Source organism: Eurosta solidaginis, chromosome 1 (genome assembly GCF_040869045.1).
Source record: "Eurosta solidaginis isolate ZX-2024a chromosome 1, ASM4086904v1, whole genome shotgun sequence".
NCBI classification, from domain to species: domain Eukaryota; kingdom Metazoa; phylum Arthropoda; class Insecta; order Diptera; family Tephritidae; genus Eurosta; species Eurosta solidaginis.
The window spans coordinates 323,102,210-323,109,746 of NC_090319.1; the positions used below are offsets into that span (position 1 = coordinate 323,102,210).

The 7,537-nt window shown below is 36.9% G+C and overlaps 1 protein-coding gene across 2 annotated transcripts in view; it reads left to right on the forward strand.

Annotated features, from left to right (window-relative positions):
- LOC137237757 (transmembrane protein 245) overlaps window positions 1-7,537 on the forward strand; it is a 53,431-nt gene that overhangs the window by 44,106 nt on the left and 1,788 nt on the right. The window lies entirely within an intron of this gene.

Below are 7,537 nucleotides of genomic sequence, written 5' to 3' on the forward strand. Positions count from 1 at the left end.
GAGTTTAACAAAAGCTTATGCATTGTGAGTAGATTGCACGTATTTTTATGAAGAAGGAGAATGAGCGACACTGGCGCCATCTGATATTGAAAAGTAGACAACTCCCAAATTTTGTTGCAAGCAAATCATAATAAGAAGAATTTGATATTTACTTTGGCTAAGGGTGTTGGCACACTTTACAAGTGAAATTATTTTTCCCACTGGTTGGTAAATTTTCGAACATTTTTCGCAATTAAAAACTGCAATATAACAATCGAATACGACACAAAATATGTGGGAGAGACGCAACATATTAAACAGTTCCTGTTGATGAGCCGACACCGCCCACAGGCTTAAGGAGTCATCTACGTAAGCATTATGAGGAAATATGGCACCTCAGAACTCAGCCCTATGAAGTCAAAAAATACAAGCAGGTCCTCAGTGAACTCCACAAACAGGCGTTGGACCTTTATGTCAGGAATTGCCCGGTGAATCCAGTACTCAAAAGACAGTACCCAAAACATGCGGAAGAGGAACGCACACTCCCCATGGAAACGCGAGTCACTCTAGCTCAACTTCGATGTGGATACTGTAACAGGTTAAACCCTTACCTATCCATAATCAACCCCAACATACAAAATGTATGCCCTGCTTGAAATGTGTCCCACATGACACCAACCATCTCTTTAATTGTAATGTGGAACCAACGCCTCTAACACCCCTCTCATTATGGTGCACCCTTGTTGAAACAGCAAGTTTCCTTTGACTCCCGTTAGAGGATATTGATGACAATTTGTGATCGGTCGCACCTATTGGATGGGGCGAAGCACTGCTACAACAACAACAACAACAACACAAAATGTGTTAGCAAGTAATTTTGTTGTATAGGCAGAATGTTTATAGCAGTGCTTCGCGAAATTTTGTATGTGAATGGGGAAGGCGTAATAAACTTCAATTGCCAAGTGTGAAGTTCCTTCATATTTACAAACGCAACATCTTGGTTGATTGTGGCGATGTTATTGGAATGCATAAGCTTTTGTTAAACGTATCTATATGAAAAATGTCGTTGTGCAGCGGCCTTAATAAATACTGTTTTTCGTATTTGAAATTTGTGCGCCTCACGCTCTCAATGCGCTATCAGCTCTTTTTTATTAATTATTTACTTATTTCCATATGTATATATATATGTATGTATATGTAATATAGCTGTAGATGCTCAATCACATATATGCATTTGCATTGCACTTGTAAACATAATACGCATGACAAGGCCATTCGAGTGTGACTAAAAAATAAAAGATTTCCCTATACGAAATAATTGGAAAAATTTACCCAAGTTAGTTTTAAGGCGAAATATATTTATGTACATATATTATTTTTTCATCGCCATAGTGGTCCCAATTTGTCATAATATCTGCATAATAGCATGAATTAGGATGTAATGTAAGCGATGTCGCACAGTGCAACGTGCTTGTTTGGTTACTGGTCAAAATTAGATCAATGTAATTTTGCAAATCAGAGTAAGGACACCCCCACGTTCTATGAATAGGAAAAACTTGTATTTGAACAACACATATATTATAGTTCTGAAAATCCGCCTACTGCAACGTACACTTGATGACAACTCTAACTTATAATCAGGGCCGTGGAGATGGGGGGGGGGGGGGGGGGAGGGGCAGCCAGGGCAATTACCCTGGGGCCCGGAAGGTTTTTGGGGGCCCCGGCAAGGCAGAGCAGTATTGACAGTACTCTAACTAGGATTTCATAGATACATACATATTTTGTTACCACAAAAAATTGTTTTAAAATTGAAAATTACTAAACTAAAATGATAAGCAGCCAATCAAATATTATGGGGCATAATCATTGTCGAAATAAAATGTGATTTTAAGTTAGATAAACGTGTTTGACACAATTTATAAGCGCTATCTGTCAAAAATGTTTCAACTAACTTAAAATCACATTTTATTTCGACTATAACTATGTCCCTATCGGTTTGGTTGTATTGCTTTTTCATTTTTGTAAAAGCCAACGACATCTGTAAATACAGGGTGATAATAAACTGGAGCGTTAATTTGAAAAAAATGGTACACTTGAATTGTTTTGTGAAGCGCAAATTTGTGCAAACATATGAGTATGCGGTGGATAAGCTTACATCAAAGCCATCCACTTAGCAAATTTGGGATGTGATTCGCTGCCACCATTTCAACTTCTGAACAATTTTCATAACTTGAAAATGGAAGTATTATTTCCTAACATCTGCATAGCATTAAGAATATTTTGCACACTTCCAGTCAGTGTGGCTGAAGGGGAGCATTCTTTTAGTCTATTATCTCGCGTGAAAAATTTTTTACGTTCTACTATGAGTCAAAATCGCTTGACAACCCTTTGAACATTGGCGTTGGAGTCCAGCCTTGCTCGCAGCATTAGTTTTGAATCGGTAATTTCCATATTCGCAGACCAAAAAGCATGGAAGGGTTTCCTTGGCTGATTCAAGCTCTTAAAATGTACATATGTATTTAGAAAAAGTTAATGTAAGCAAATCAAACAATGAAATCTAACATCTCATTTATGTAAACGCTCCAGCAAATCTTATTTTATATGAAATGAAACTGACAATGTGAATTGAAAAATTTATGTATTTTATGTTATTTTTTTTACTGGATTGAGTCTATTTTTTAGGGGCGCCCGTAAACGCAAACTGTCCCAGTGGCCCGGCTCGGCTCTCTGCGGCCCTGCTTATAATAAAATAAATGGTTCACACAAAAACTTTGACTTTTTGATTATTCTACATATATGACTAAACTTATTTTGGTTTTAAATGTAGACCTTGCAAGTTTAAAAAGAAATGAGCTGAATATGACTGGTTTTGAATTGAAAAACTTTGGTTTAAGTTCTATTCTAGAAAAATTTCATTTTTGCAACAAAGAACACTAATATTAAAACATTGTGGTGTGATTTCAAAACTTATTTCTACCTTTATATTTTTATACTCAGCGTGCTTTGCACACAGAGTATATTAACTTTGATTGGATAACGGTTGGTTGTACACGTATAAAGGAATCGAGATAGATATAGACTTCCATATATCACAATCATCAGTATCGAAAACACGATAAATTGAGTAAATATTGAGATATCTTCACCAAGTTTGGTACACGAGCTTATCTGGACCCAGCATATATTGGTATTGAAAATGAGCGAAATTGGATGATAACCACGCCCACTTTTTATATATATAACATTTTGGAAAACACAAAAAACCGGATTATTTAGTAAATAATACACATAGAATGTTGAAATTTGACGTGTGGACTGATAGTGAGACTCTTGATAAAAATTTAAAAAAAAATTTTAAAATGGGCTTGGCACGGCCCACTTGTGATAAAATCAATTTTACAAATATTATTAATCATAAGTAAAAAATCGTTAAACCTATCGTAACAAAATTTGGCAGAGAGGTTACTATAAGGAATGCTTTGAAGAAAAATTAACGAAATCGATTAAAGACCACACCCACCTTTATATAAAAGATTTTTAAAAGGGTCGTGGACGAATAAAATAAGCTATATTTTTCCAAAAAAGAGCTTTATATAAATGGCATTTCATTTCTCATGTGGATTTAAAACAATAAATAGGATTTAAATAAATTAAAAAAATGGGCGTGGCAACGCCCCTTTTATGACTAAGCAATTTTCTATGTTTCGGGAGCCATAACTCGAAGAATAATTAACGGATCGTAATAAAATTGGGTACAAAAATTTTCCCTATAGTAGAAAATATTTCTAGTAAAAATGGACGGGATCGTTTAAAGACCACGGCAACTTAGATATCAAACAAACTTGGCAAAAAATAGTTTTGAATCAATGATATCTCACTTATCAAGTTTTATTGTAAAAGGAAATGGGGTGACATTTTTCTTTTAAACGGGCGGTGCCATGTGTTATGTAGAAAAGTAATTTATCTGAAATGAAATGTGCAATTGAAGTTCACGCTGAGTATATAATGTTCGGTTACACCCGAACTCAGACACCTTTACATGTTTTAAATATGAAACCAAAAAATACTTAAACAAAAACATATCTGTTTGCTTTTTAAATCCTTAAGTGTATATTTGAAACCTTCAAAAACTTGAATTAAAATATTGCAGTTTAAATGTTGGACCAAAAATAATCCATATTTTAAAGCACAGAATCTACAGTTGAAACTTTATGGTTTGAATCTACGTGTACAAAAAACCCTTAGATTAAAATACTTTGGTTTATGTTTAAGGAACTCGTTTATTTAGAATATCACACAAATGCTTTATTGGTTGAAAATAAATTTAAGAGTATAGGTAATAACGGGAATATAGGGGCAGCACTTTTTGGTTTTAGTTTTAAACTACTCATTGGTCGAAAAATTTAGCCGAAATATTAAAAATGTGTCCCCTTCTAATTTGGAGTGTAGGACTTTAAGTTTTTAATTTCAAACCACTTATTACAAAAAACAATTTTATAAATTCTGGACTAAAATTTAAAGCCAAAAATATTTGCAATTGAATTTATGCCCTAATAGTTTATAATAAGTTTCTTCCTTAACTTTAAAAACGCGGTACGGGTAAAACTTTTTGGTTTTAGTTTTAAACTTTTCATAGAAAATGATATTTTTCAAACCAAAATACCTTAGAAATCACTTAAAACTATAGTGGTTTAAAAAATAGTACAAAAAAGCTTTAAATCAGCAATAAACTTTGCTAGGTTTAAAAAATGAACTACAATTTTTGGCCGTGTACGGCGATCTTATTTACACTTACAAAGCAATTGGCCAGCCGATTGCATGCTACGCGAGTTGAGCCAACTGTCAAATGAAATAATTATCCATAAATTTTAAGGAAACGATCCCTTAAATAAGTTTTCACACCGCACCATAATATCAGGTGTATGCCCCCCAGCGGGTTAGAGGGTCAGAATATACCCGCGGTAGGTATGCCTGTCGTAAGAGGCGACTAAAATACCAGATTCACGGGGCTCTGTAGCGCAACCCTTCAGGTTGCCAGCGCAATATATAGCTTCTCCAAACCCAATTGTCAACCTCACCTATCCGCGGCGAATCCTGTTTCACTAACGGACGAGGATCTGGCGACCCCAAGCTCCTCATGGAACTTGCGGGTGGGGAGGGAGGTATGGCCTGAAGGCTTAATGTGGCCACATAAATCGTTCCCGAGATGGTCGGGCTAGCACCTTAATGGTGCTATGTTACCGGAGCGTACCGGATCTGTATCCGGCAAAGGACCATCACATCGATAACACTCCCCAAAGCCATCGGGGAGCAACCTTATCGCTACAACAACAACAACAACAACAACAACATCATGTGTATGTATATGAAACCGGTATTGGTATCTGGCGATCAGTAGGCACAATTGTAGGAATAGTCAATACTTACCATTGGCGCTAGTTGGCGTCTTATGATCTTTCAACAATATCCAATACCAAAATTTCAAGTTTCATACAACATAGTGTTTTTTTTGCTCTTGAAAATTTCGAAATATGTGCCTTCAAACAACGATTTGCGGAGAGCATTAATTTTCTGCTTCCATTTGAGTAAATCGGCGATAGAATCTCATCGAATGCTTGTCGAAGCTTACGAAGAGCACGCTCTTGGTCGGGCGCAGTATAATGAGTCGTTCAACAAGTTTAAAAGTGGTAATTTTGATGTAAGAAACGCTGACCGCGGCATTGTTCGAAAACGTCGAATTGCAGGCTTTGCTGCATGAGGACGATAGTCAGACGCAAAGACAGCTCGCAGAACAACTAAATGTGTCCCATACAACCAGTTCCACACGTTTGAAATCCATGGGAAAGATCAGGAAAGCGGAAGATGGGTGCCACATGAGCTGAACGACAGACAGCAGGAAAATCGGAAAACAACATGTGAAATGCTGCTCGCCAGACAAACAAGAAAGTCGGTTTTGCATCGGATAGTTACTGGCGATGAAAAATGGATTTATTTCGTGCATCCCAAACGCTAGAGATCGTATATGGACCCTGGCCAACCAGCACAATCGTCCCCAAGACCAAATCGCTTCGGAAAAAAGACAATGCTCTGTGTTTTCTGGGATCAGCGTGGTGTAATCTGGTATGAGATTCTAAAACCAGGCGAAACTGTTAATGGTCAACGCTACCAACAACAATTGGTCAATTTGAACAGTGCTCTGCGCCAAAAACGCCCAGAATATGAAATTAGGCATGACAAAGTAATTTTTCTCGATGACAATGCACCATCACACCGAACAAAACAGACCCGGGAATTGGTTGAGTCGTACAGCTGGCAACCGCTGCCCCACCCCGCTTACTCACCAAACTTGGCTCCATCCGACTTTCACTTATTTGCATCGATGGGGCACGCACTTAGCGAACAGCGCTTCACTTCTTACGAAATTGTTGGAAAATGTAAAACGAAGACTTTTCGGGGAGGTATCCATAAATTGCCTGAGAAGTGGTTGCCTGAGAGGTGGTCAACATGTGTAGCTAGCGAGGGCGATTACTTTGAATAAAATATCCGTTACCATACTCTTGAAATAAATGTGTTTTTTTTTTAATAAAAAATACCGGTTTCATATGCATACACCTGATAAATTTGTTTTTAAATGTCAAGGGACTGTCAGATAACCGAATAAATACGTTAAGCGTAACCGACCGTTGAGCGGATCAAAAATACTCAACGGTGTGTTCAGGAAATTATCACTCAACGCTTGATCACCACTGTTAGCTGAATTTATTTTATTTTTAAGAAACACGACGAAATAAATAATGTTTTATATAAAAGCAATTATCAATTATTTTTGTATAAGAAAAATGCTTAGCTTGAAGATCATAAAATGAATAAAAATCATTCAACGAAATTAAACGTTTGAAAAAATATAGAATAAAAGAAAATTATTAACAGCTATAGGAATATATCCAAAAGCATATAAAAGCTCTTGGCGCAATAGTAAAAAAAATCAGTCCATCGAACCAGGTAATAGACGAGGAGAATATGAGACAAATTTAGAACGTTCTGCTGCCCACCCAACCATCCAGAGACGATAAACACGTTACCCAACAACATGGCAACATGTAACCATTCCATGAAGGAAAGCTCAAAAACGCGCTGGATAGCATGAACCATAGGAAACCTCTAGAGCTTGATGGATACGCAAGGGGTTAGGTAGCGCGACATTTTCAAGGAGTTGTCAGCCCAACATATATCTTCTCCAACACAATTGTCGACCGCTTCTACCCGTGGTGAATATTTTTTGTTTAGCAGAGAGCCAGTACCTTAATGGTGCTATTTTCAGGAATATAATGGATCAATAGCTGGCCATCAATTTCGATAAAACTACCCAAGATCTTTCACATAATCTGCTTATCGCTACAAGAAGAAGATAAGAGACAACCCGCGGAGGCAACTTCGTTAGCTAAAAATAACTGTTTGGAGCTTTCGTTGCATATGTACAAGAAATTTCTCAAAACAAGAATCTTTCCCTGACAAATGGAAATCACACAGAATTTCTTATTCCGAAGGACAAAGCCGG